Source organism: Camelus ferus, unplaced genomic scaffold (assembly GCF_009834535.1).
Source record: "Camelus ferus isolate YT-003-E unplaced genomic scaffold, BCGSAC_Cfer_1.0 contig1193, whole genome shotgun sequence".
NCBI lineage: Eukaryota > Metazoa > Chordata > Mammalia > Artiodactyla > Camelidae > Camelus > Camelus ferus.
In genome coordinates this window covers 1-27631 of record NW_022587722.1, presented here as the reverse complement: position 1 = coordinate 27631, position 27631 = coordinate 1, and the positions used below count along the sequence as shown (strand labels likewise).

At 39.2% G+C, this 27631-nt stretch overlaps 2 non-coding genes and 1 pseudogene across 2 annotated transcripts; all 3 read left to right on the top strand.

The window, feature by feature from the left end:
* The first annotated feature begins 1377 nt into the window (after positions 1-1377).
* Positions 1378-10548, top strand: LOC102506722 (annotated as a pseudogene).
* Positions 9992-10063, top strand: TRNAV-AAC. Its single transcript has one exon. It is a non-coding gene; the product is annotated as a tRNA-Val (tRNA).
* Positions 10549-27510: 16962 nt separating the features above from the next.
* Positions 27511-27582, top strand: TRNAV-AAC. Its single transcript has one exon. It is a non-coding gene; the product is annotated as a tRNA-Val (tRNA).
* The last annotated feature ends 49 nt before the right edge of the window (positions 27583-27631 follow it).

Genomic DNA, 27631 nt, shown 5'->3' with positions numbered 1-27631 from the left:
AAAAATACAGAATAGGTTTTCAAGACTTAGTACAAGATAATGTAAAATATTTATTAGTAAGTTTTAAAAGTGTTAATCACACTTTTGAAATGATAGTATATTGGATATTTTGGGATAAATATAATTATTACTGTAATTAATTTCACTTGTTCCTTTTTATTTTCTAAATGGGATTACTGGGAAATTGTGACTTGCATTATGTTTCTATGGGGCAGTGCTGGCTTCTAAATTATTGCATATAATATGAAAAGAAAACTGATTAAAAATTTTACAATCGAGTAGTTGATTTACATCATATTAGTTTCAGGTGTACAGCACAGAGGCTCAGCATTTTTATAACTTATATTCCATTTAAAGTCACCATAAAATAATGGCTATATTTCCCTGTGCTGTGTGAAACATCCCTGTAACCTATCCATTTTCTATGTAGTACTTTGTACCTCTCAATCCCCTACCCCCATCCTCCCTCCCCTCTCCTCCTTCTCCCCGCTGGTAACCACCAGTCTGTTCTGTGTACCTGTGAGTCTATTTCTGTTTTGTTATAGTCATTAATTTGTTTTATTTTTTTGATATACATATAAGTTAATACATAGAATATTTATTTTTCTTTCTCTGACTTATTTCACTTAGCATAATACCCTGTAAGTCCATCCATGTTATTGCAAATGGCATTATTTTATTTTTTATGGCTGAGCAGTATTCCATTGTGTGTGTGTGTGTACATGTGTATATATGTGTGTGTGTATATATATATGTATATATACATATATATGTAATATACCACACTTTCTTTATCCAGTCATCTGTCAGTGAACATTTGGGTTGTTTCAGTGTCTTGGCTATTGTAAATAATGCTGCTATGAACATTGAGGTGCATGTGTCATTTTGAATTATATTTTTCTCCAGACATATGTCCATGAATGGGATTGCTGGATCACATGGAAGTCTATTTTTAGTTTTTTAAGGAGCCTCTATACTGTCCTCCATAGTGGCTGCACCAATTTATGTTCCCACCAACTGTGTAGGAGGGTTCCTTTTTCTCTTAAAAGGTCAAAAAGTCTCTACCTTTATATACTTTCCTTACAGTTTAGGACACAATTTGGCAAGAGCCAGATAGAATTTAATAGCAGTATACACAGTACTTTTAATGGCCATGCAATATGGCTAGATATGTTATTGATGAGTTGGTTTCCTATTTTTGTAGATGTAGAAGTTTTTATAGCTTCACAGACATTTCAATCTTGCAGAGAGAAAAATTTCTTTGCATTTTGCTGAACTTGTCTGGGTGGTTTTATCAAATTTGGTCCAGGTCTGCAGATGTGAATACACATCCAAACCTGAACCATTTGAATGTCTTCAAGATTTCAAAAGTCTAGAATGTCAGATCTGGACTACAATTCTGGTAAATGACATCAGTTAGTGGGACTCAAGAAAACTCCATTTGAGTGCAAAACTTTTAATAAGCCAAAAAAGGCTTTGAAACTGTGGCAAAGCCAGAGACTTTTGTGCACCACAAATGGCCACAAACCCATGGGGACAACCAAGGGCCTTCTGGAGTGCCAATGGAATTCCATTTGGGGAATCCAGCACAGGAATCCAACAAGTCCCTGCCAGCCAGAGTACCATCATTGCTACTGTGCTATTTTGAGCAAATGTCTTTTCATCAGGTTCAAATTGGTTTCTTGGGGTTTTTTTTGCATAAAAAAACAAACAACATCTTGTTCCCTTGGTGAAAGTAAAAGCCTAACATTTTCTAATTTCTTTTTACAGAGAAAAACATGAGCCTAAGAATCTAACATCATCTGTGATGGTCTGCAGCTGGAAGCAACCAGATCAGTGTCAGTCCCTTTGCAGCCATTGGCTGGAAGCCTGCATGTTACTGGGAATGCTGGAATGGCATCTGAAATATGTCACCCCAGCAATGCCTTCTCTGTGGGCTGGGAGGGGAGTAAGTCAGAATGTGCATTGTGGAATGTAAGTTTCAGATCCAAAGCTAGGAGATCTTTTTTAATAGCCAAGGAATGTAGTCATAAATATATCTATTAATGTGTTTATGCAAGAACCATTTTAAAGATTTTTTTATTAAAAAATTTACCCCCCAAAAAATGAAAATGTAAGAATAGTGGAATTAAAAACCATCTATACCTTAATTATCCATAAATAATCTTAAAATCCTTCTTAACTTTTTTTTTTTGCTCAAATGTAGGTATTTTTCCTTTCCAAAAAGGAAAATTGTTATTTCACAATTTTTTGCTTTTTCCTTTTATTATATATTCCATATCAATAAATATAATACTTTTAAATCATTTTTAATGGCTGTTTAACACTATATTGAACAGATATGTAAATAGTCCTCTTCTAGGTTTGAGAAATTAAAAAACTTGTCATTACAATACCCCTGCAATGAATATTTAGGTGTTTTTATTTTTAGCTACTAATTTGGACTAAAAATTAACAAGTTTACTTTTCTTCATCTAAAACATTGGTAAATTTATGAATGAACTGTAAGGATTTTAATTAATTTTTCAGTAATTTGAACAAAGAAATTATCTTTAAGGCAAAAATGTATGGTGGTTTGCAAATCCATTTTTATTATATCTTCACTTTTACCAGTGTCATATGTGTGTCTGTTTGCACATGTGCTTTAACTACGAGCAACGTAAGAAAAACCTGTGTACTAAAAATGTGAAAATAGTTTCCTGGTTTGTGTTTTCATTCTCCCAATACAGGTTTTGGATGACAAGCTTGTATTTGTAAAAGTACACACCCCGTGGGAGGTGCTGTGTACATACGCTGAGATAATGCACATCAAATTGCCTCTGAAGTCCAATGATCTGAAAACCCAGTCCTCAGCCATTCGATAATTTCAGCTGTTTTATGAAAGTCCTCCAAGTGGATGAAAGTATCATCAAGCCAGAGCAAGAGTTTTACACCGCCCCATTTGAGAAGATCTGTGTGAATGACTTATATTCAGGATAGAGATACATTTTTCAATCCAGCCGCCAGAAGCTGCATTGTAAGTCTAAACAGAGTTTAGCTGCTGTCTTGTGGGTGATTTAGAACCTGCTGTTGAATTACCAGTTATTTGGTTTGGTTGGTTTGGCTTGGTTTTTAAAAGCTGCCCAAAAAAGGAAAAAAGAGAAAGAAAAGAAATATGCCTACAGATTCCTGTTAGAATAGTAAACAGTGGCTGGCTAGTTACACTGTATAAACCATACATTCTCTTTTAGAATCTTTTTAGGTTTACTTCATCCTTTCTCAGATCAAGTATCAAGTAAGGGACAATGTTAAAATATTCGGGATTAACAGGCTTGTGAGCTCCGGGATCTGCAAGGCCCCTTTCACTCCGCATGGTGTAAGTCAAATGGCAAAGATGAAATAAGCCACCTCATGTCTCCTCTGGTGTTAACAGGAAATGTCTAATTTTCTTGACCTTGTTTCTTCCTGGGTAAAATGAAGATAATATGTCAGGAGGCTACAAGCTCATTTAGGGCAGGAACCATGTTGTCTTGTTCACTGCTGAGTCCCAGGCACCAGGAAGGCCGAGTTTAAATGAGTGAGTGAATGAATGAACTGTAGTTCCCCCAGAGTTACTGTGTGGGGCAGTGCTGATTAGCCACTGATTAGAGCATAGACTCGAGAGAGGAGGGTAAAGCTCAAGTGATGGAGCGCATACTTAGCACACATAAGGTCCTGGGTTCAGCCCCCAACACCTCCTCTAAAATAGACAAATAACCCTAATTACCTTCCCCACTCCCCACCAGAATTACCTTATTATCTCCCTGCCACCATAAAAAAAAAAAAAAAAAAAAAAAAAAAAAAAAAGAGTAGTGGCCATGAGCGCAGACTCAGGCTGGAACACCTGTGCTGGTTTCTCGCTGTCGACCTTGTAAAAGTCATTTAGCCTCTGTGTTTATCAAGTTCCTCATCAATAAAATGGGGATAATAATAGTACCCACCTCGTAGTGTTGCTATGGGGATTAATGAATCTGTGTCAATGTTAGAACAACCCTGGCTAATAGTAAGTACTATGCATCTGTCAGCTCTTTTCATAATTACTGACAGATGTTATTATCAACCAAAGAAGTATTAGTTATTTGTAAGGGAAGTGCATGTTAGACCATTTCATTTATCATTTTCTGTAATTCAGGATTTTCCCTCTGAAATACCATTTTCTGTGCACTAGAAAACCACAGGGCTTTCCAAAGTTCATCTGTCTTCGTTCTCGTCATGATGGCAATACTGCAGAGTGTTGACATTCTTTAGGGACTCCGTCTGAGATGACAGCAACCCCTCAAATTCAGGAGCACTTCTCTAGCTGATAACATCTCTCATGAAATGAAGTTTTTAAAATGTGACTGCTTCAGATACTTAAAGATGCCATAAATGCAAGGATGTTATATTAAGCTCTTTAAATAAATCCTGTCATTGAAACAAAGGAAATACTATAATATAGCACTCTACAACTTTGTTATCTTCACTATCCATTTATCTGACTCTCTAACACCAATGAAAGCAAAGACTGAAATTGATCATTACTACTGTGTGGTACACGTATTTATGGATGAAGACAATACTGAAATGCACTGTTTAAGATATTAAAACAGACACTAAACAGCTGCTTGATACACATGCATGAACAGAACAGGGACCTGAGTGCTGGGAGCAGACATTGAGCTTCCTGGCTCAGAGACTCAGCATAGCAGTCCAGCCTAGCATTCCACATGTCTTATATTTATGCCCCAGCAAAATTAGCAGTGAGAGCCTCAAATGAACTTTGGGGACACTTGCAAACAGCTGTCATGATTACTAATGTGGGACACCAGGATTCTACAGTGTTTAGTTGACATCTGTGCACAACCAGTTCTTTTCCACTAAAGTCTCTTGTAATTGCTGGTCCCACATCCAGGCTGAGGAATCATCTCATGTGGTGTTGGGGAGGGAGTGAGTTAAGTGGAATCAGGACCCATGTTAAGTCTGGGTGGGTGATAATCTGGTTCTAGTAAAGGAGAAAGGAAAGTAGGTCAGGTGGGAAAGAGAATGACTGGATTTAAATTTTGTTTCTTGAGTAAGCTAAATATATAACATCATGTCAAGTTTCTTTGTTGTTTATATTCCATGTGCTGTCACAGAATAACTACTGAATTGAGGGGACAAAAAAGCCTGGGTTTTAGAATTGGCCCTGCCCCTTACCAGCCAGAGTCCAGGTTCCTCTAGGTGTCTAAGGAGGGGGCTGGACCACCAGGTGTCCCTCCCCTGCAGCAGTTTGGGCACTTTGGTGGCCGAGTTTTTTTGCTGTGTACGACTGGCCCTCTTGTAGGACATTAAGCATCTGCAAGGCTCTCACCAGGTACCCACGGTGGTCCCAGGACTGTAACATCCAAGCGTTCCTTTCCACCCACGTTTGCAAATGACCCTCAAGGGGTTAGTATTAATCCTCGGTGAGAATTATGAAAAACTATATGGTACTTCCATCCCTTCTGGCAAGTGAGGGCCCCTTATTTACAAATGGCAATGAAGTGTTAGCACCACATTTTATCAACATAACATGTGAACACGTGGTGATTGTGATGCTCACCTGTTTGCTTCTGCTTCCCAGTGCATCTTCAGCACTCCATCAGAGGACCTCTGCTGCCCCAGCGAACAGGGCTTTCTGTACAGGAAATGGGCTCCTCCTCAAAGCATAGACAAGAAACAGCCCTTGGATCTCATCAGGTGAGCTGCTGTGGAGAGCACTCCAGTGGGAAGGGCTCAGGGTTGCCCTCATGGCATCTGAATGTGACAGTCCTCCAAGAGTGTTATCAACCAGGAAGCTCACAGGAGCTCTGAATTTTGTTGCCCCAAGTTTTTACTGGAGGCTTAATTAAAAAGGCATGATTGATTGAGTCACTACCGACATGGCTAACCCAAACCTTAACTGTAACTCAAACCTTTCCTTAGCCCTAAACCTTGAGCCCCTTCCTCTCCTGGTGGTCACTCACCTGTCACACAGCTCATATCCCCACTCCTCTAATCACATGGTTGGTGTCTCTGGCTGGACAATCCCCATCCTGAGTCATCTCATGAGCACAAGCCATCCAAGGATCCACCATGAATAACAAAAACACTCCTATCTTGGGAAATGTCAAGGCTTTAGAGGTTGCCTTCCAGGAACTGGGACCAAAGACCTCCCAAATTCTTCATTAAACAGGAGTAAATGTTAGATTTCACTTAAATTATAAAATAAGAGAGAAATTCTCACTGCTTTGCTGTATCTGCTGTCTGACACCATCCCACTACACCACATGACCGTAACGTCTCGCTCAGAGTGCTCTTCTCAGAGCACCAATGTCAGCTGCTCCCCAGGAGCTTATGCTGTTTGGCAAGGCGGCTGGGGAGAGGAAGGCCAAGGACAAATGAGCAAACATAACTGGGTATATGAGGAAACAAAACGTCTCATTGAAATGAAGGGAATACGCAGTGTTGAGATGGGGAGACATGGGGGGAAGTAAGTCAAGAAAGCTATCTTTGAGTAGGTGACATGTGAGCTGAAATGTGGATGGTGGTAAGGAGGCCGGACTTTGAGGACCTGGAAAATATCATCCCAGGGTTAGAGGACAGCTTGTCCAGTGGCCCTGAGGCACAAATGCATTCGGCAGGCTTGAGGAGATACTGGAGCCAGTATCTGCTGAGAATGATGAGATGTGAGGTTTAGAAGGGCATGAGGAGCACGGAAAGGAGTGTAGACTCTAAGTGCAGTGAGAAGCAGTCATGATAGTTTAAGCACTAAAGTAATTTTCTCTCACTCACATTTTGCAAAGATAATGTGGAGAATGGATTACAAGGGCCCAGGAAGAAGGGAGATAGGGTAGGAGGCTCTTGGAGTAGGGCCAGATTAGAGATATTGGGAGCCAGGGTGGAATGCATTTGGGGAGTGGAGCTGACACGATGCAGTTATGGGCTGGCTGTGGATGATGAGGAGAAGAGGAGGGTCAAGGTATCCCCAGGTCCGCCTGGAGCCAGGTGCCTGTTCTTTCTAATCTCAGTGCCCCGTGCAGGTGTCCACCTACTTGGGCAAACCTCTTAACATTCAAAGTGAGAGTTTTAAAACACTGTGAAGTGTTTTTGTTTGTTTTCACATTTTATGGAAAATTTCAAACATGTACAAAAGTAGAACAGCACAGCCAACCTGCCTGTTTCGGTCACCCAGCTCTAAAATTATAAACTCAGAGTCACTGTTATTGCATCTTTTATCTCCACCTCCTCCCCTCTCCCACTACTGAATCATTTTGAAGACAATCTTACATAGCTTAACCTTTCCTTAGTGAAATGACAAAATCTATTTTAAATACAATTGGAATATTTCTTTTTTTTCTTAGGGTTACAAAATACTTCCCTGGTTGTCACAAAAATACATGTTTAAGTAGTTTTTGGATTGCAGTCAGGATATAACTAGGTTCAGACATTGCAGCTAACATATCTCTCAAGTGGGTTCTAATCTATAAGTTTCCTGTTTCTCATTTTCCTTGAAATTGTTGAGGGGATTCTCTATTTCCTGTTTGGTTTATTTCACTTTCCCCTGTGGTGTTAGACTTGTTTCTCTATCCTGTGTATTTGCTTTAGCTAAGTGATTTGATCCTCCCCTAAAAGCTTGATCTGATTGAGATTCAACTTTGTGCAAGAATACTTGTTACGTGGAGTTTTGTATTCCTGTCATAAGGTACATAATGTCCAGTTGTCTCTCTTTTTTGTGATGACAGCAGCCAGTAATGATTGTAGCCTAGGATCATTATTTCATAAAGGATTTTATTTCACGTGGTCATACTCTAATTTCCTCCCTCATTTATCAGCAGGATCACAGTCATGAAGAGGCTCTTTGTCATTAACCCAGGTTATCCTATAGAACACAGTTTTAAGAGGATGTCTGTACATGTGTAATTCATTCGGAGAAGGTCTGGGCCTGAATTGTTAAGTGCACAGAAAACTAAGCTATGAACCACCAGGACAATTATAAGCTCCAGCAAAGACAAAGTAGGGAAGAAAATAGTAAGCCTAGCAGACAACTTGCTACAACCCTGAACAGTCTGTACAGAGTCCTAATAATGTAAAGCAAAGATATTGAGCTGATCAAAATTATAATGTAATTGTGTCAAAAGGTTGGGAGAATGAAGGTTTGGGTGTGTAGATGAGATGGGGTTTGAAAGAGAGCTTAATCCTCATTTTCCAAAATAGAAAGTCAAATAGGTGATACATAAAGCTGAAAAAGTCAGTAGGCTCTGCTACAAGGATATTAGTCAGGGATAGGGAGTCATTATTCCAAGAGTCAGCAATAGGAGCTGAAACTCTTTGCTTCTGGCCAGGAAATGGGGGCGGTTGTTGGGAACTGCTCCTTTTTACAATTGGTGTTCTAGAACTGTTTGATTCTTTAATGAATGCATGGTATAACTTTGATAAAAAGAAATCAAAGCTGAATTTTGAAAAATTGATGTTAATAATTGGGGTGTTTTTGACAGAGAGAGATAACAATCAGACAAAACTACATTTGAAGGGATCCTCATTATTCCTAGCCTTTCAGCAAGGACTAGGAGGCAGACATCTGCTTAAGGTTCAAAAATTCTTTCTGACCTTCTTGCCGACATGTAACCTTTGGAAGTAATGAACTCCCCACCACTGTAAATATCCAGGCAGAGGCTGCCTGCCCAGCTCTCTAACTGTAGCAGGATATGTTTACCATTGGCCAGTTGGAGCAGGCAACTTCTAACATTCTTTCAGTTTTGAATGTGGCATTTCCAGAGCAGATAGTTGATAAGAATGTATTACAGAAAGCTTAACAAGAAAGAGTCTAAGGCATCTCAAACCCATTGCCAGAGTTTTCTCTGCCAGACACCATCCTGAGCCTGCCATCTGTGAGCCAGGCCATAAAGCCCAGTCACATGAGAATGAACACAATTTGTCCCTCCTATCTGATTTGGCATCAGGCTCAGCACTTTTCCCCATGGAATGGTCCACGCCCAGGTCTCTGACGATGGAGCTTGTCTCACAGCTGCCCTGTGAGCGCTGGTCCAGCCCAAGGACGTTCCTGTGTGAAGTTCTCCAGGACTCCAGGCTGTTCTCAGAGCTGAGTCCCCACTAGGCTAATCCCACGGAGCTCAGCCCAGCTCCATACTGAGCCGGAAGCCTCAGAGAGCACTCAGAGCTAAGGAAATCCACAAGATTTACCGAGCACCTCCGAGTCAGTGGTGAGCCAGGTGAGGAAAGTATCAGCAACAAGAAGACACACCTAAGAAGCCGTCTCATTGTTCCCCCTCATCCCTAAACCCTCTGTGTCTACCTGTCTGTGCCTGTCTTCCTTTCAGGACCAGCCTGGCACCGCTTCATGCCCTACCTCCTTTCTTCTAATCTTTCTTCCCTGGCCTGTTCCATCTACTCCAGATTAACTGAGAAATATTGAAGGGTTTTTAAAACCTAGGAACAACAGACGTGCTAGATATAAAGAATACAGGGCAGTACCTTCCTCAGTCACATCCCTCCTGCCCTCTCCCATTCCCACAATGAGGTTTATAAATATTTTGTCAGAGAAACATTGCACTCCCTGTTGTTATCATTATCAGCCATTTCCTTACCTGTGGTTTACGATGCATTTTCTCCAGGGAAGTTCCCGAGATAAGGCAGGAGCAGATGACTGAGCCAGTTGTTGACGTCCACTTGTGTCAAACCTGTTAAGAATGATCATTGGGGGGTTTGTTGAATGTGCCAGTCTTTCCAGTGAGTGACGATGATCCCCTGCATCTGCTCCAGAGTCAGCCTCATCCCCTCCTTTGCTCTGTTCTCATTTATCTCTCTTCAGCAGGTGAACCAGTGATCAGTACTTCGATGATACATAAAATACTTCTTATTTCATGGTAGAATTTGGGGTCTGCTATGAAAACGCATATGTTTTAAGTGTGAATTGAGTCAGAGGTTTAAACTTAAAGCCCCCTTGATTTAGAATCTGAAATTAATATGATGGAGGGAGGGTATAGCCCAGTGGTAGAGTGCATGCCTAACATGCATGAGGTCCTGGGTTCAATCCCCAATGCCTCCATTAAAAAAGCAAATAAATAAACCTAATTATGCCCCCCCAAAAAAAACAAAGAAAAAAAAGAAATTAATATGAGGATGAAGCTACAGAGTGATTATGTGTCTTCTGAAACTACATTCTGTCTTTCTGCAGGAAATTCTACAGAGAGAAGGTCGGAATCTACTTTGCTTGGCTGGGCTATTACACTTAGATGCTCCTCCTGGCATCCATTGTGGGGGTGGCTTGCTTTCTGTATGGATATTTTAATCAAAATAACTGTACCTGGAAGTAACTTCCCTTTATTTCTTGTTACAGTGCTTAATTTACTTAGAATGACATTCTCCAGGAGCACCCTTGTTGCTGCAAGTGGCTTTATGTTGTCAGCTTTTATGGCCGAGTAGTATTCTGTTGTATAAATACACCACCTCTTCTTTATCCAGTCATCTGTTGATGGACATTTAGGCTGTCTCCATGTCTTGGCTATTGTAAATAGTGTTGCTATGAACATTGGGGTGCAGGTGTCATCCTGAAGTAGGGTTCCTTCAGGTTATATGCCCAGGAGTGGGATTCCTGGGTCATACGGCAAGTCTATTCTTAGTCTTTTGAGGAATCTCCATACTGTTTTCCACAGTGGCTGCACCAAAATGCATTCCCACCAGCAGTGTAGGAGGTTCCCCTTTCTCCACAGCCTCTCCAGCACTTGTCATTTGTGGATGTTTGAATGATGGCTATTCTGACTGGTGTGAGGTGATACTTGATTGTAGTTTTGATTTGCATTTCTCTGATAATTAGTGATTTTGAGCATTTTTTCATGTGCCCATTGATCATTTGTATGTCTTCCTTGGAGAATTGCCTGTTTAGGTCTTCTGCCCATTTTTGGATTGAGTTATTTGGTTGTTTCTTATTAAGTCGTATGAGCTGCTTATATATTCTGGAGATCAAGGCTTTGTCAGTTTCATTTGCAAAGATTTTCTCCCATTCCATGGGTTGTCTTTTTGTTTTACTTATGTTTCCTTTGCTGTGCAGAAGCTTGTAAGTTTCATTAGGTCCCATTTGTTTATCCTTGCTTTTATTTCTATTGCTTGGGTAGACTGCCTAGGGGAACATTTTTGAGATGTTTGTCAGATATTTTGCCTGTATTTTCTTCTACGAGGTTTATTGTATCTTGTTTTATGTTTATCTTGCTGAAGAGACTGTCTTTATTCCATTGTATATTCTTGCTTCCTTTGTTGACCAAAAGTTTGTGGGTTCATTTCTGGGCTCTCTATTCTGTTCCATTGGTCTATATGTCTGTTTTGGTACCAATATCATGCTGTCTTGATGACTGTAGCTCTATAGTATTGTCTGAAGTGTGGGAGAGTTATTCCTCCAGCCTCTTTCTTTTTCTTCAGTAATGACCTGGAAATTCTATGTCTTTGATGGTTCCATATAAATTTTATTGTGATTTGTTCTAGTTCTATGAAATATGTCCTGGGTAATTTGATAGGGATTTCATTAAATCTGTAGATTGCCTTGGGCAGTGTGACCATTTTAACAATAATTGATTCTTCCAATCCAAGAGCATGGGATACCTTTCCATTTTTTTAAGTCTTCTTTAATTTCCTTTACCAATGGCTTATAGTTTTCTGTGTATAATTTTCTCACCTTCTTGGTTAGATTTATTCCTAGGTATTTTATTACTTTGGGTGTTATTTTAAAGGGGATTGTTTCTTTACTTCTTTTTTCTGTTGATTCATCATTAGTGTAAAGAAATGTAACTGATTTTTGAACATTATCTTGTAACCTGGTACCTTGCTAAAGTCTTCGATCAGCTCTAGTAGTTTTTGTGTGGGCCTTTTAGGGTTTTCTATATATACTATCATGTCATTAGCATATAGTGACACTTTTACCTCTTCTTTTCCAATTTAGATCCCTTTTACTTCTCTAACTTGCCTGAATTGCTGTGGCCAGACTTTCAAGACTATGTTGAATAGGAGTGGTGATAGTGGGCATCCTTGTCTTGTCTCAGATTTTAGTGGGAATCTTTTGAGTTTTTCACCATTGAGTGCTATGCTGGCTGTAGGTTTATCATATATAGCTTTTACTATGTTGAGTTATGTTCCCTCTATACCCACTTTGGTGAGAGTTTTTATCATAAATGGATGGTGAATTTTATCAAAAGGTTTTCTGCATCTATTGAGAAGATCATGTGGTTTTTGTCCTTTCTCTTGTTGATGTGATGTATTACATTGATTGATTTGCATACATTGAATCATCCTTGTGTCCCTGAGATGAACCCCATTTGAGCATGATGTATAATTTTTTTATCTGCTGTTGGATTCTATTTGCTAGTATTTTGGTAAGGACTTTTTGCATCTGTGTTCATCACTGATATTGGTCTGTAATTCTCTTTTATGGTAGTGTCTTTGCCTGGTTTTGGTATCAGGGTGATGGTAGCTTCATACAATGAGTTTGGGAATATTCCCTCTTTTCAGTCTTCTGGAAGAATTTGAGAAGGACTGGTATGAGTTCTTCTTTGTATGTGTGGTAGAATTCCCCAGTGAAGCTGTCCAGTCCTGGACTTTAATATGTAGGGAGGTTTTTTATTGTTTATTTGATTTCATTCCTAGTGATCGGTTTGTTCAAGTTGTCAGTTTCTTCTTGATTCACTCTTGGTGGACTGTATGTTTCCAGAAACTTGTCCATCTCCTCTAGGTTATCCATTTTGTTTCCATATAGTTTTTCATGATATTCTCATATGATATTCTGTATTTCTATGTTATTTGTTGTAATTTCTCCATTTTCCTTTCTTATTTTCACAATTGTGCTCTCTCTTTCTTCTTCTTTGTGAGTGTGGCCAGAGGTTTGTCGATTTTATTTACTCTTTCAAAAAACCAGCTTTTGGTTTGATTGAATTTTTTCTTTTGTTTTTTTTTAATCTCTATTTTATTTATTTCCTCCCTAATCTTTATTATTTCCTTCCTTCTGCTGACTTTTGGGTGTTTTTGCTCTTCTTTTTCTAATTCTTTTAGCTGGTGGGTTAGATTGTTTATTTGAGATTGTTATTCTTTTTTGAGGATGCCCTGTATTGCCCTAACTTCTCTCTTAGCACTGCTTTTGCTGCGTCCCATAAGTTTTGTGTGGTTGTGTTTTCATTTTCATTTGTCTCAAGGTATTCTTTAATTTCAACTTTGATTTCATCACTGACCCATTGGTTTTTTTAATAGCATGTCATTTAATCTCTATGCTTTCCTTTTTTTCTCCTTTGTTTCTCTGTAGTTGATTTCTAGTTTCAATGGCATTGTGGTCAGTAAAGATGCTTGAGATAATTTCTATCTTCTTAAAGTTGTTGAGGCTTCCTTTGTGACCAAGTACATGATCAGTCCTAGGAAATGTTCCATGTGCACTTGGAAAGAATGCATATCCTATTTTTGGGAGTTGTAATGCTGTGAAAATATCCACTAAATCTAATTTTTTTATTGTATCATTTAATTTCTCTCTTGCCTTATTTATTTTCTGTCTGGAAGATCTGTCTAGTGATGTTAATGTGGTGTTAAAATTTCCGACAATGATTGTATTCCCATCAATTTCCCCCTTTATCTGTGTTAGTAGTTGTTTTATGTACTTAGGTGCTCCTATGTTGGGTGCATATATATTAATGATTATAATATCCTCATCATGTATTACTCCTTTAATCATTATAAAATGTCCTTCTTTATCTGTCTTTATGGCCCTTGTTTTAAAGTCTATTTTGTCTGAAATCAGTACTGCTACATACACCTGCTTTTTTGGTGTTTCCATTTGCATGGAATATCATTTTCTGTCCATTCACTCTCTATATGTGTCCTCCCTAAAGGGGGTCTCTTGTATGCAGCATATTGAAGGTTCTTGCTTTATTATCTAGTCTGCCACTCTGTATTTTGACTGGAGCATTTAGCCCATTAACATTTACAGTAATTAATGATAGATGAGTGTTTCTTGCTATTTTGAACTAATTTTTGCAGTTGATTTGGTATTTCCTCTTTGTTCCTTTCTTCTTCCTTTTGTGGTATGGTAATTTTCCTTTGTATTATCTTGGATTGCATTTAGTTTTCGTGACTCACTTGTAAGTTTTTGGCTGTGGTTACACTTTTTTGTAAGTCTGTTAACTAATTACTGTAACTGTGTGTAGTAAACCGATAGTAATGTAATCTCAAACCCATCCTACTGAGAACAAAAAATTAAAAAAAAAAAAGAAAGAAAATAATACTCTATATTTTCTTGCTTCACTCAATGATTTAGATGTCTTCTTTTACAATTTCATGTTATTCTATTTGTAATTCATGGTAGTTATCACCTTTCCAGTTATGAGTTCTCATTTCTATAGCATCCTGCTTCCTTTCTATTTAGTGTAGACCTTTCAATATTTCTTTTAGCATGGGTTTAGTGTTGCTAAACTCTTTCAGTTTTTGCTTGTCTGTGAAATTCTTTATCTCTCCTTCTATTCTAAAGGATAGCCTTGCTGGAGAAAGTATCCTAGGCTGCATCTTTTTTTCATTCAGGACTTTGGATGTATCTTGCCACTGCCTTCAGGCCTGTAGTGTTTGTGTAAAGAAATCAGCTGAGAGCCTTATGGGGATTCCCTTGTAACTCACTCTTTGTTTTTCTCTTGCTGCCTTTAGGATCATTTCTTTATCCTTGACTCTGGCCATCTTGATTATATATCTTGATGTGGGTCTGTTTGGGCTCTTCCTGTTTGGGAACCTCTGAGCCTCCTGTACTTGGATGTCTCATTCCTTCTTTAGGTTTAGGAAGTTTTCAGTCATGATTTCTTTAAATACCTTTTCCATTCCCTTTATTCTTTCTTCCCCTTCTGGAACCCCTATTATTCATAGATTGGCGTGCTTTATATTATCCCATGTGTTCTTTATATTGTTTTCATTGTTTTTTATTTGTTTTTCTCTCACCTGTTCTGATTGGGTGCTTTCTGTTGTCCTGTCTTCTAGGTCACTTTTTCATTCCTCTGCATTATCTAGTCTGCTTTGTACAGCCTTTAGGTCAGATCTCATTTCAGACAATGAATTTACCAATTCTACTTGGCTCTTCTTTATAGCTTCAATTTTGTTTTTGACATATTTTATGTCTCTAAACACTATCTCTTTTAGTTCCTTCAGTAATTTGATCACTTCTTTTTTGAAATCTTGATCTAGTAGGCCATCAATGTCTATTCCATTCATCAAATTTTCAGGGGATTTCTCTTGCTCTTTTAATTGGGAGTAGTTCCTCTGCTTCTTCATATTGCTCATATCTCTCTGGCACTGTGGCTTAAGGAGTATCAGTTATCTATTTTGGTCCTTAAGGAATTTATTTATTTATCTATCTAAAGCCTATGCGGGAATAAAACTTAAAAAAATAGAGAGAGATTTTAAAAGAATGGAGGAAAAGAAGGTTTGAAAACAGTGTATAATCAATAATAGAAGAGCAAGTTGAAGCAGAAATAGCAATTGAGTTGAGACGTCTTTTAAAAACCTTAAAAAAAGGAGAAAAGATCTGAAAACAATATTTGAAACCTGTGTATAATCAATAACAGGGCATCAAAACCAAGAGAAATAAAAATGAAATGAGGTGTATTTTTTAAAGTAATAAAAATAAAAATAAAAATATTTTAAAAGAAAAAAATTAAGGGATTAAAACTGGAGACATATACAATTGTTTAAAAAGTAAATTTTTAAAAGGTAATAGAAAATATAATAGATTTTAACAAAAAAAGTGAATTTTAAAATAAGGGAAAAAAACTGAAAACATTGTGTAATCAATAATAGAAGGACCAAGTTGAAGCAGAATAGTAATCGAGTTGAGATGTCTTTTAAAAACCTTAATAAAAAGAACAAAAAAATCAAAACACAATATTTGAAACCTGTGAATAATCAATAACAGATCAAAACCAAGAGAATTAAAAATGAAATGAGAACTGTAAACATATACAACTGTTTACAAAGTAAAGATTAAAAAGGTAATAGAAAATAAAACAGATATAAAAAAGATTTAAAAAACAAAGATGTGTTCTCCTATAGATTGTGTGCTCTTAATGGTTTTACTGAGAGGTCTTTGTGTCTTTGCCCTGTTACACGAACTCAGCTTGCTGTTTCTAGAGGCCCTCTGTTGGCCCCCTTTTCTGTGCTGCGTATAGTGCCTGTTGACAAGAAGATCGCACCCCTCCAACACTGGGTAAGGTGCTGCTCTCCTTTGCGGTGGAGGGGCAGGTCACTCCCCCTCCAGATGCCACAGTCAGTGCTGTGCCAGGTGCTCCATAGGTGGGCTCAGCTTCAAGAATAACAGCTTTTTGGAGATGTAACTCGCATACCATAAAATGCAGCCTTTGAAAGTGTGCATTAGGGTTTTAAGTACATTTCAGGGTTGTGCAGCCATCACCCCCAAAAGGAACCAGTACCTTTTAGTAAGTCACTCCCTAACCTTCCTTTCTCTTAGCCCCGGCAGCCACCACTCTACTTTCTGCCTCTATGGATTTGCGTGTACTGCGCATTTCATATGAGTAGAACCGTACAGTATGCTGCCTTTTGTGGTTGTTGTCTTCCATTTAGTGTGACGTTGTCAAGGATCATCCATGGTGTAGCATATATCAGTACCCCATTCCTTTTTGTGTTCAAATAATATGCCATTGTTGTAAATACACCACATTGCTTATCCATCCATCAGTTGATGATGAATAATTCTGTTGTAAATGTTCATGGACAAGTTTTTGTGCAAACACACATATTCCATTCTCTCGAGAATATATCAAATAATGGAATTGCTGGGATGTATTCTACTTTTAACATTTTGAGCAATTGCTAAAGTATTTTTTAAAGTGACCGCACCATTTTATATTTCCAGTAGTAATGTATGAGGAGTCCAGTTTCTCCACATCCTCATCAACACTTTTAATTACCGGGTTTATAGATATATATTTATATATCATGTATCATATATATTTGTCATTCTAGTTGGTATGAAGTGACATGATATTGTGCTTTTGATTTCTGTTTCCCTAATGCCTACTGATGTTGAACATCTTTTTATGTGCTTATTTGCAATTTGTATGTCTTCTTTGGAGAAACATCTACTCAAATTCTTTGCCCATTTTAATTGTAATTGTCTTTGTATTGTCACGTTTTAAGTGTTCTTTGTCTGTTCTGGATAAAAGTTCCTTAACAGGGAAAATATTGGAAGTATTTTCACCCATTCTGTGGATTGTCTTCTTACTTTCTTGATGATGTCCTTTGAAGCACAGAAGCTTTTAATTTTACTGAAATCCAGTTAGACTGATTTTTTTTTCTTCTGTTGTTTGTGCTTTTGGTGTCATATCTTAGAAGCATTTGTAATCCAACGTCCTGAAGATTTTCTCAGTGTTCATTTTCTAAAACTTTTATAGTTTCAGGTCTGTGATTTATTTTGAGTTAATTTTTGTAAATGGTGTAAGATAAAGTTTCAGTTTTCTTTCTTTACAGATGTATGTTCAGGTGTCCCAGCATCATTTCTGTAAATATTATTTTTCCCCCATTGGATTGTCTTGGCACCTTTGTCAAAAAGTAACTGGATGAGTGTAAGAGTTTGTTTATGGACTCTCAGTTCTTTTTTATCAATCTATTGTCTGTCCTTTATGCAAGTACCACACTGTATGGATTACAGTTTTGTTTGTGAGTTTTGAATTTGGAAACTTCAAAACTTTGTTCTTATTCAAGGTTGTTTTGACTATTCTGAGTATCTTGCATTTCCATATTAAATTTAGGATCAGCTTGTTCATTTCTGCAAAAAAAGCCAGAGTTGCATTGAATCTATAGGTCATTTTGAGGACAATTGCTTTCCTAACAGTAATAAGGCTTCTGATCCGTTAACACAGAAGAGCTTTCCATTTATTTAAGTCATCTTTAACTTCTATCAGTAGTATTTTACAGTTTTCAATATACAAGTTCTCACACATTTTTTCTCCATATTCCACACATTTTTCTTAATATTCCTAAGTATTTTATTCTTTTTGATGATATTATAAATTAAAGTGTTTCCTTCACTTTATTTTTAGATTATTCACTGCTGTTGAATAGAAATATAATTACTTTTTAATATATTGATTTGTGTCTTACAACTTTGGTTGGACTGGCTTATTTTAAAAGGTTTTTTGGTGAATTCCTTATTATTTTAATACATAATATCATGTCATCTGGAATAAAAATAGTTTTAATTCTTTATTTCTAATCTAGAGGCTTTATTTTCTGTGTCTGGTTGCTTTAACTAGAACCTCTAGTAAAATGTTCATCTTGGGAGGAAAGAATTCAGTCTTTTGTCATTAAGTATATTTGCTCTAGGCTTTTCATAGATGTTCTTTGTCAAGTTGAGGAAATTCTCTTCTATTCCTAGTTTTTATTCATTATTCTATTAATATGGCATATTACATGAATTGATTATTATATGTTAAACTGCCTTTGCATACCTGGATACTTCCCACTTGATTGTGATCTGTTTTATATGTTACTGGATTGGATTTGCTTGTATTCTGTTGAGGATTTTTGCATTTATATTCATAAGAGATAGTCTATAGTTTTCTTGTGATGACTTTGGTTTTGGTATCAGTGTAATACTAGTCTCATTGAATGAATTGGGAAGTGTGCCCACCTCTTCATTTTTAGGCGAGTTTGTGAAGCATTCTTTGTTTTGTTTTGTTTGTTTGTTTGTTTGTTTGTTTGTTTTTTGTATTTTCTTAAGTGGTTGCCCTGGAGATTATAATTGAAATCATGTTTTAAAGCAATCTAGTTCACATGAATGCCAACTTAATTTCAATAGTACACAAAAATTTTGCTTTGGTATCAATCTTTTCCATCCCCATCCTCATGCTGTTACTGTCATACAAATTACATCTTTTTGCATTTATAAGCCCATCTACACAGTTTCATAAGTATTGTTTATGCAGTTGTCTTTTACATCAAATAGAAGAAAACACTTACATGTAACTACTCTATTTATACTGTTTTATTTATTTATTTATTTTTTTACTTATGTAGTTATCTCTACTAGTACTCTTTAGTTTTTCATGTGAGTGTCCTTTCATTTACACCTGCTGGACTATCCATAGTATTTATTCTAGGGCAAGCCTGGTAGCAATGGATTCTTTCAGATTTTGTTTTTGTAGGAGTGTCTTAATTTCTCCTTTAATTTTTTGGAAGAATCATTTGCTGGATCTAAAATACGTGGTGACAGTCTTTTCCTTTTATCATTTTGATGATACCATCCCACTGCTGTCTGGTCTCCATGGTTTTTGATGAGAAATCAACTGTTTGTCTTACTGAGGAGCCTTTGCATATGTTGAGCCACTTTTCTCTTCCTTCTGTCAGGGTTCTTTGTTCTTGGATTTTGACACACTGAGTCTGGTGTGCCTATGTTTAGATGTCTCTAAGTTTATACTGCGTGGAGTTTGTTGAGCTGCTGGGAGGTACAAATTAATGTTTTCATCAAATTTGGGAAGTTTTTCAGCCATTATTTCTTTATATGTTCTTTCTGCCCCTTTTTTTCTCTCCTTCCTTCTGGCACTCCCATTGTGTGTGTATTGGTATTGCTGATGGTATCCTACCTATCTCTGACAAGGTGTTCATTTTTTTTTTTCATTCCTTTTTCTTTCTGTTCAACAGACTGGATAATCTCAATAGTTTTAAGTTAACTGACTTTTTCTTCAACTAGTTCATATCTACAGAGAAACCTCTTTAGTGAATGTTTCATTTTAGTCATTATATTTGTATCTCTAGAATTTCTAGTTGGTTTTTAATATAAATTTTATCTATTGATATTCTCTGTACAATGAGATGCTCATGTACTTTAATCTTTTAGGCATGGTTTCTGTTAGCTCTTTGAACATATGTGTAATTTCTTATTTATGTCTTTCTCTAGTAAGTGTAGAGGCTGGGCTTCCTCAGGGAGTTTCTATTGACTACTTTTTCCCCTGTGTTATGGCCAAAATTTTCTGTTTCTTTGTACATCTTGTAATTTTCTGTTGAAAACTGAACATTTAAAATATTACAATGTGCCAGATCTGAGAGCCAGATTTTCCTCATCTCCAGGGTTTATCATTGCTTCCATTGTCATTGCTGCTGCAGCTATTTATTTAGTTACTTTCTTGAACAAATTCTGTAAAGTCTGTATTCTTTATCATACATGGCCATGAGATCTGTATGAGTACAGAAAGCCTAGTTGTCATCACTGTAGTAATGATTGGACAGTGATTTCCTTCAATGCCTGGAGCCAATCGTTTGAGCTGTTGCCAGGTGGCTATGTGTCTGCGTGCTGAGGATGCCCTCAGCACCATCAGGCAGTCTGCGGCTCTTCCATAGCCTTTAGCCCTTGCTTATGCAGAGCCTCTAGTTCAGCCAGAGTTGAAGGCTTAAGGTTTTCTCAAGTCTTTCCTTGCCATGTGCCACACATGTGTATGGTCTTCTACAATTCTCAGAATTTTTTGGAGCTTTTTAACCCTACCTCCACCCCTAGAACATCTCATTACTCAATTTTGCCTTCTAAGTTTCCTAGTCAGCATCTAGTCAACCTCAACTGGTACCACTGCCTCAGGCAATTGTAATGTTAAATACTCACTGCTGATTGTTTTCCACAAACACTCTGGCGATAGGCTGTTTGCACAGCATGAGTTTGAGATAGGTCAAATAGAGACAGCTCTCTTGGGGTGAGTTTTTTGGGTAACTTCAAACCACTTCTGCCCATACCTTGATTGTGAGACTGTTGTTTTAAAGGCCACCATTTAGGTGAGGATACGGGGATAGGGGTAGATCAAGTTACAGTGCCACAAAACTCACTATCTTTATGGCGATTTAGCTGTCTTTTTTTTTTTTTTTCTCAAATAAACACTCCACAGATTGCTGGAAGCCTTTGTTTAATTTCCAGAGTTCTGCAGAGGTTAATTTTAACAAATTTTTCCATTGTCATTGCTTCATAGAGGAGTAAGTTTTCCAAAATTTTCACTCAGATATTCGAGAAGTGTATCCCATTTGCATTTGTTTTTAAGTGAGTTACTTGCAAGACTATCTAATTCTACAGCTCCAGCCCCATGCACATAAGAGTCCATCTTCATGGCTTCTCCTACAGGGAGCAGTGTGCAACCTGTTGTCAGTTTGTTGTTTTTCTTATTAAAATGTCAGAGTTTTTAAAAATACGCTCATGAATATCCCTTTGTCATTTTTACATGTTACAAAACTTCCACTAGTCTGTGGCAATTTTTTTTCCCTTTCTTTTCGTTACTTTAATGAAGTTCTCACTTTAAAGGATTTTCAGTATATCAATATGTTGGTGCTGATCACATGGCTGAGACATTTAACTACTGTCTAAACCTCAGTCTTTGCTCTGATTCACTGTCTAGAACATCTGAACACATCTACTGAACCCCGTATACCAATGGCTCTGACAGCCCTAATTAAAAAAAAATGGTTTTAAGCAAAAAATATTAACTTTGACACTGGAAAAGACAAATCTCAAATTTCCTAGCTGATCTTGCTTTCTGTGATCATTAGCTACATCATGTTTATAAAGCTGACAGGCATATTGAGCTACTGATTTTATTTCATCAGATTTTAGAATGCAGAACACTTTTCAGGCCCACTTATAGCACCATATGTGTATCTTTAAGGATATGTACATATGATGATGTCTTTATTTTACCTATTGCTGTGAACCTCATTAAGGAAACCTTGGAACTGCAGAACTGAAATTTTTCATACCACCATCATCCCATAGCATCTCTTTTGCACTTAGATGTTATGTGGCAGAGTATTTTTCTCCTCCCTAGAAATGATCAATGTTGAAGGGAAAAACAAAAGATCTCTTCTAATAAATATAGTCAAAATCACACACTTATCTGAACAATGGCCACCATTTTAGTCCACAACAGTCCATCTACTCATACTGACTCAGAGTCCTCAACACCAACAACCCACTGCTGAAGTCAGGGTCCTCAGTACACGTTTTCTCCCCTCCCCATTCCTTGTTGTTTCTGACCTACTTTTGTCCAACGCATCCTGCCAGTCTCTTCGCTGCCTGAATGCAGTTTTTAATTTTTACCTTTGAGTTCCAGGCTGTGCCTAGTGATTTCCAGAGAAACGCCAGACACCTGGCTCATCAGGAGGGGTGGGGAGGATTTCAGGAAGCTGTTATCCTAACTCACTTGCAGATCAGTGAGTGGCTGTTTTGACCACTCCATCTAGATCTCTGCCATGCTGGCTGCATCCAACCCAGCAAAATAATGTAGCTCCTCCAACCACCTCTGCCTCCGTTCATCTGGGTTTCTTCTTTCAGTGACACTCAGATGCTGCTGATGGGCATTTTTAAAAAAAAATATATATATACACACACACATATATATACATATATATTTTTAATTGAAGTATAATCAGTTACAATATGTCAATTTCTGATGTACAGCACAACGTTCCAGTTATTCATATACACGTATATATGTATGACTTCCTTTTCATATTCTTTTTCATTAAAGGTTATTACAAAGTATTAAATATAATCCCCTGTGCTATATAGAAGATATTTATTTTTTAGCTATTTTTATATATAGTAGTTAATATTTGCTGATCTCAAAATCTGATGGGCATTTTTAAAGCCACATCTGGAACCCTTGCTGCAGGAGAGTCTGAGAAATATATTTTTAACCTCATAGCCTTTTGGTTAGGAAGTTGGAATAAAGGCTGAGCTGGCTCACCTACCTTGTCTGCCTTTGTGAGTATAGACGTCTGGAGTTTCAAGGCCTAATGAAATGCCCCAGCCCTTCAGCAGCAAACTCTTAAAGCAACCAAAATGTTCCCATCTACCAGAGCATGCCTTGTCCTTAGACACTGCTGGACATATCCACCTACACTGTCTACAGGCATTGTCTTCATCTGGTGCACACTTTCTTTAGATGTCTAATATCCTGATTAACACGACAAGCTGGTTTGGATTCCCAAGGTCGCAGGCAGCCTTCTGCCTGCCTTTGGTGTATATATGTTCATAGAAGAGTCCTCTCTCTGATCAGCTAGAGCTGGCTGGTGTGTTGTTTGCCAGACAATATGTGTGCAGGGCTCCCAACCAGAGTCCTGCCAGTTGTTTTATTGCAGGAAGAGAGAGAGCAAAATAGACAGAACAGGAAGTTCTTCTCCAGCCTCAAACACAGTCACCCCACCCAGGGCTCTCACTGTGGGACACACAGCAGTGCAGGTCAGCAGTGATATGGCCCCAGTGTACTCCAAAATATGGCATGGTTGTACTGGGCTATCTGTGTCTTTCCTGGACCCTGCAAAATTCTCGGCTTTGTGAAATGGGGAACTAAGGAACTCCCACACATGCCTGTAGCTCCCAGGGTTTGCACCCTTGCGGGTTTTGAGGATTTGCTCGCAACTTATTCTTTTTCACTAGGTCATTTCCCTTCTGACACGTTAGTCCTGTGACCCTCATCAGAACTGCTCCTTAATTTCAGGATTTAGTGAAAGATGCCATTTTACTCTGTATGTTCAAGTTCAGGGAGGAGGAGGAAGACAGCACAGATCAGAATTGCTGTTTTGCTTTGTTTTTTTGTTTGTTTTGTTTTGTTTGTTTTCATAAGCAGTCTCCTGTTGCTGGATAGACACTGAGGAAATGAATGGCTGTTACACTCCCATTTGAAGGATGAGGAAAATGACACTCACGGAGAGGAGGGAAATTGCCTGAGTCTCCTAAGACAAAAAGGGATGAGCACAGAATCAGAGCCCTGCAAATTTCTCTGCTGTCATCAGCCTTTAGGTCAGCGACAGAGTGCTGTGTGTAGTAGTAAAGTTGTAGCGTGCTTTTAGAAGGGTGCAGACGTACTTGTTTTTGTTGATACAATTGCACTGTTTTGTCTGGGACTCTGAAAATTAGAAATGGGTTAGAAAATGTTGGTTTCTCATCCTTGGTCCTTCCTCACCCTCACAGATATGGACCCTTCCATCTGTAGCAGGAATAAAACAGCCCCAGCCTTCCCACCTCATGAGATCAGTCCTCATTCATTTCATCCCTGCCCACCTGTATGTGCTAAAGCACAGCACGATTTTCATGTCCTGCATCACAGATTCTTCTGAAATTAGGTGTTTGAAGATAGAAACTAATGAAAGGAAGCTGCTTTTTAAATATAAAGTGAAGTAATTTTCTTAGCAGAGAAGGAAATTAAGGATTTTTTTCATTGAAAATCAATACAGATTTCAAGAGAATCTGTATTTCTAATGCATAGATTAAAATGACAAAATCTAGAGGGATTACAGAAACACAAGGAAGATACCCAAAGTGTCTTTAAAGAGCTTTTCCTAGGCTGGGCTTGTAAAGAGACTGTTAATTGACGGACACCTTCTTCTCACCCATAGTCCCTCTCCTTAGGTTGGAAAGGGCCAGTGTTTCCCCTGTGTGTGGTGCTGGTGCTTCAAGTGAGTTGTGGGGTAGGGCGGTCCACATGGTACTGCCTTCAGTCCATCCTGAGTAACCCCCACCAGTCAAGGGGGAAGGGTGCTGAAACCTCACGAACCAGCTGCCACAGTCTCTGGAGTGTGTGCTCATCTCAGCTCACCCCAGCTCAGGTGATGGCAGAGCAGAGAGTGGTGGCTAGAGGTCAGTCATGAATAGCAGGGAGCAGCTGGTTTCAGCTGGGACCCAAGTGGCTAGAAGTCCCATGTGGAATTCCCAGGACTTCCCACAGCTCATTCACCCAACTAATACTCCTCCAGCACCTGCAATTTGCTGGTGCTATTTCTGTGAACAGAACCAAATCCCTGCCCTCATGAAGGTGATGTCCTAGTGGACATGAGAAATGACACATGCAGAAGCAGATCCAGGACAGGACACATGAGTGCTGTCTAGTTTGGAGTGCACAAGGTGAGATCCTTTGGGAAGGAAAGTATGATACAGGAAAATGTGGGGGAGGGGATGGCCATATCCCAGGTCTTGGTTGGGTCCGTGAGACAAACCTCACCAAGTGTGGGTCCTTGGCTTTGCACAGGAAAGAATTCAGGAGCAAGCCACAGTTCAGTAAAGGTAGATTTACTCAGAGAGATACATACTCCATAGACAGAGTGGGCTGTTTCAGAAGGCAAGAGGAATGCCATGAGGCGTGGGGGTTGGGTGCTCCAGTTTAAAGTAAAAGTAGATACACACTCCACAGACAGTGTGTGGGCCATCTTCCTCAGATGGGAGAACAGCCACGAGGTGTGGGGTTGTTAGTTTTTATGCACTCAGTATCTTCATATGCTAACAAGTGGGAGGAATATTCCAACTGCTTTGGGGAAGGTGCTGGGATTCCCAGGAATTGGGCCACCACTCACCCTTTGATCTTTTATGGTCAGCCTTGAACCTGTCCTGGCACCTGTGGGAGTGCCATTTAACATCCTTCTGTATTTTGGTTAGTGTATTGAAGCTCAAGATCTAGTGGGAGTTGACTCTTCCACCATCTTGGTGCTAATGGCTGTGCCATCCTTTTAATGGCTGTGCCCGGGCCCCCTTCCCTCCTGTCTCATGAAGGAGCTCTGGACTGTTTGCACAATTGCAGAACAGGGGACAAAGTGGAAAGAACTTCATAAGTGGAAGGTGGAAGGCAGTGTTGGCAGTAGAATTCTCAAGTCAATTATAAAGTAAGGGTCTTCTGTTTGTTGGGGGTACTTGGTGTCACATTAGGGATCTGTGAGCCTAGGGGACTTCAATGAGTGGGTGGCTCACTGTGTATACTGTGTTGTTTCTTAGGTGGCCCAAGGACAGTTGGTTTATAGGTGACTCATTCCCTCAAGCAGGGGTCTCTGGGGATTTTATGCACGTAAGGCTAACATGGGTCACATGGGGAGCAGTACCAGCCATTCACAGTCACCTAGTGCCCTCAAGGCTTTCATCCCATGGATGCATCACCTCCCCATGGATGGGGGCAAGGGCACAAGTGGTGGGGCAGCTTCTCAGTGGTGGAGACATTGCTTTCCAGACCCAACACTCAACAGCATGGACCACTGGCTTTGGCCACAGTCTTGAGTAGATGAGGCTGTTTGGCAGCTGAGCTCATGAGATGTGGGTGCCATGCTTCCATTTTCACCAAGAGCTCTACTTTTGAAGGTTCTGGTCAGAGAGCCACAAATACTCCCTTACCTATAAACAAAGAACAATCTCTTTCAGTTGGAGAAGTGCACACAGAAGGAGAAAGGATCATCCTGAGAGCAGGAGATGCCAAATCATTCCTGCCATCAGGAGTCTGACAGGTGAGTCAGCTCAGTTTCTCTTATAAGTTGTTTACTTGGAGGATCTGGGCTATTTGGGTGACCTGCAAGTGTCAGGAAATAATATGGAATTGTAGATTTCCCAGCCCAGTGTTAACTCACCCCATTGTAGCTGTCGTGCAAGGAGACAGAACTTGGTGGACAACAGGCCATGGCCTCTGCTCCCTGGTGGATCCAGGAGATTACAATGTTAAGTACGACTGCGGGGACATCATTTCTATGTTGAGAGGCCAGATGGCCTTACATAACTCTCATGCTGTATGTTAAAGTTGAAGAGGGAAATTAGATTTCATCCAGCTCTCCAGCCAAGGAGGAGACCAGAAGTGGCCTCCCCCACCAACTGTGAGCTCTTTGCCTCCACTGACAGCAGCATCTATAGCAAAAAGCTGGGCTGCCACCTGCATTTCCATGTAAACATCCGAGTAGCCACAGCAATGGCCTCTTGAGGGTTGGTGTGCCCAAGGAAGTGATGTGTGGATGGAGGGAGGAGTGCCGGGGTCAGACACTGGGTGGGCAGGCAGGCAGTGAATACATCTGTGCAGAGCAAGCTCCATAGAACTGAGCCAAAGGAGGTAGGTTTCAGAGCAGGGAGCTTTGGCAGCCCCATGTTGTTCATAAGAAGATCCTGGGCTCTGGAGCCAAGAAGGCATTGGGTTGATTCCTGACCTGAACCCTCATCTTGGGCAAATATTTGAAGCTTTCTGTGTCTCTGTTTCTTGGTGTCCCAAATGGGGACAATAGTAGCAATTACCTCTGAGAGTCAGGAGGGCCTTTATAGGTGTCATTTCATTATGCTCACAGCAGCCCACGAGCACGGTTCTAGGTCCCCCATTTTACATGTGGCAGACAGGTAACCTTTTAATCAGCAATCACGCAGCTAAGAATGGTCAGAACCAGCAATTGAATTTGACCCCTGTGTCCAGATTATTTCTATTCTCACTCAGTATTACTGGAAATCTAGTAAAGTCAGAACAAACGCTGCTGGGAAGTGGGTGCTTGAAACATTTTTGTCATCTTCACCATTGGGGAGTGTTGAGTTCACATTCCTCACAGCCCACCCGAGGCTCCCTGTGTCTCTGGCTGCCCCTGGTGGGGCTTGCAGGATTCTGGGCAGCTTCTCCTTGCTCTCTACTCCAAGGCTGTCTACACTTTACAGGTTGATTCTCAACCCTGACTGCTCAGTAGAGCTAATGTCTAAAAACAAACAAAAAAAAAGGTGGGGAGGGTATAGTTCAGTGGTAGAGCACATGCTTAACATGCATGAGTTCCTGGGTTCAATTCCCAGTACCTTCATTAAAATAAATAAAGCTAATTACCCCTCCAACAACAAAAAAGAAAGATT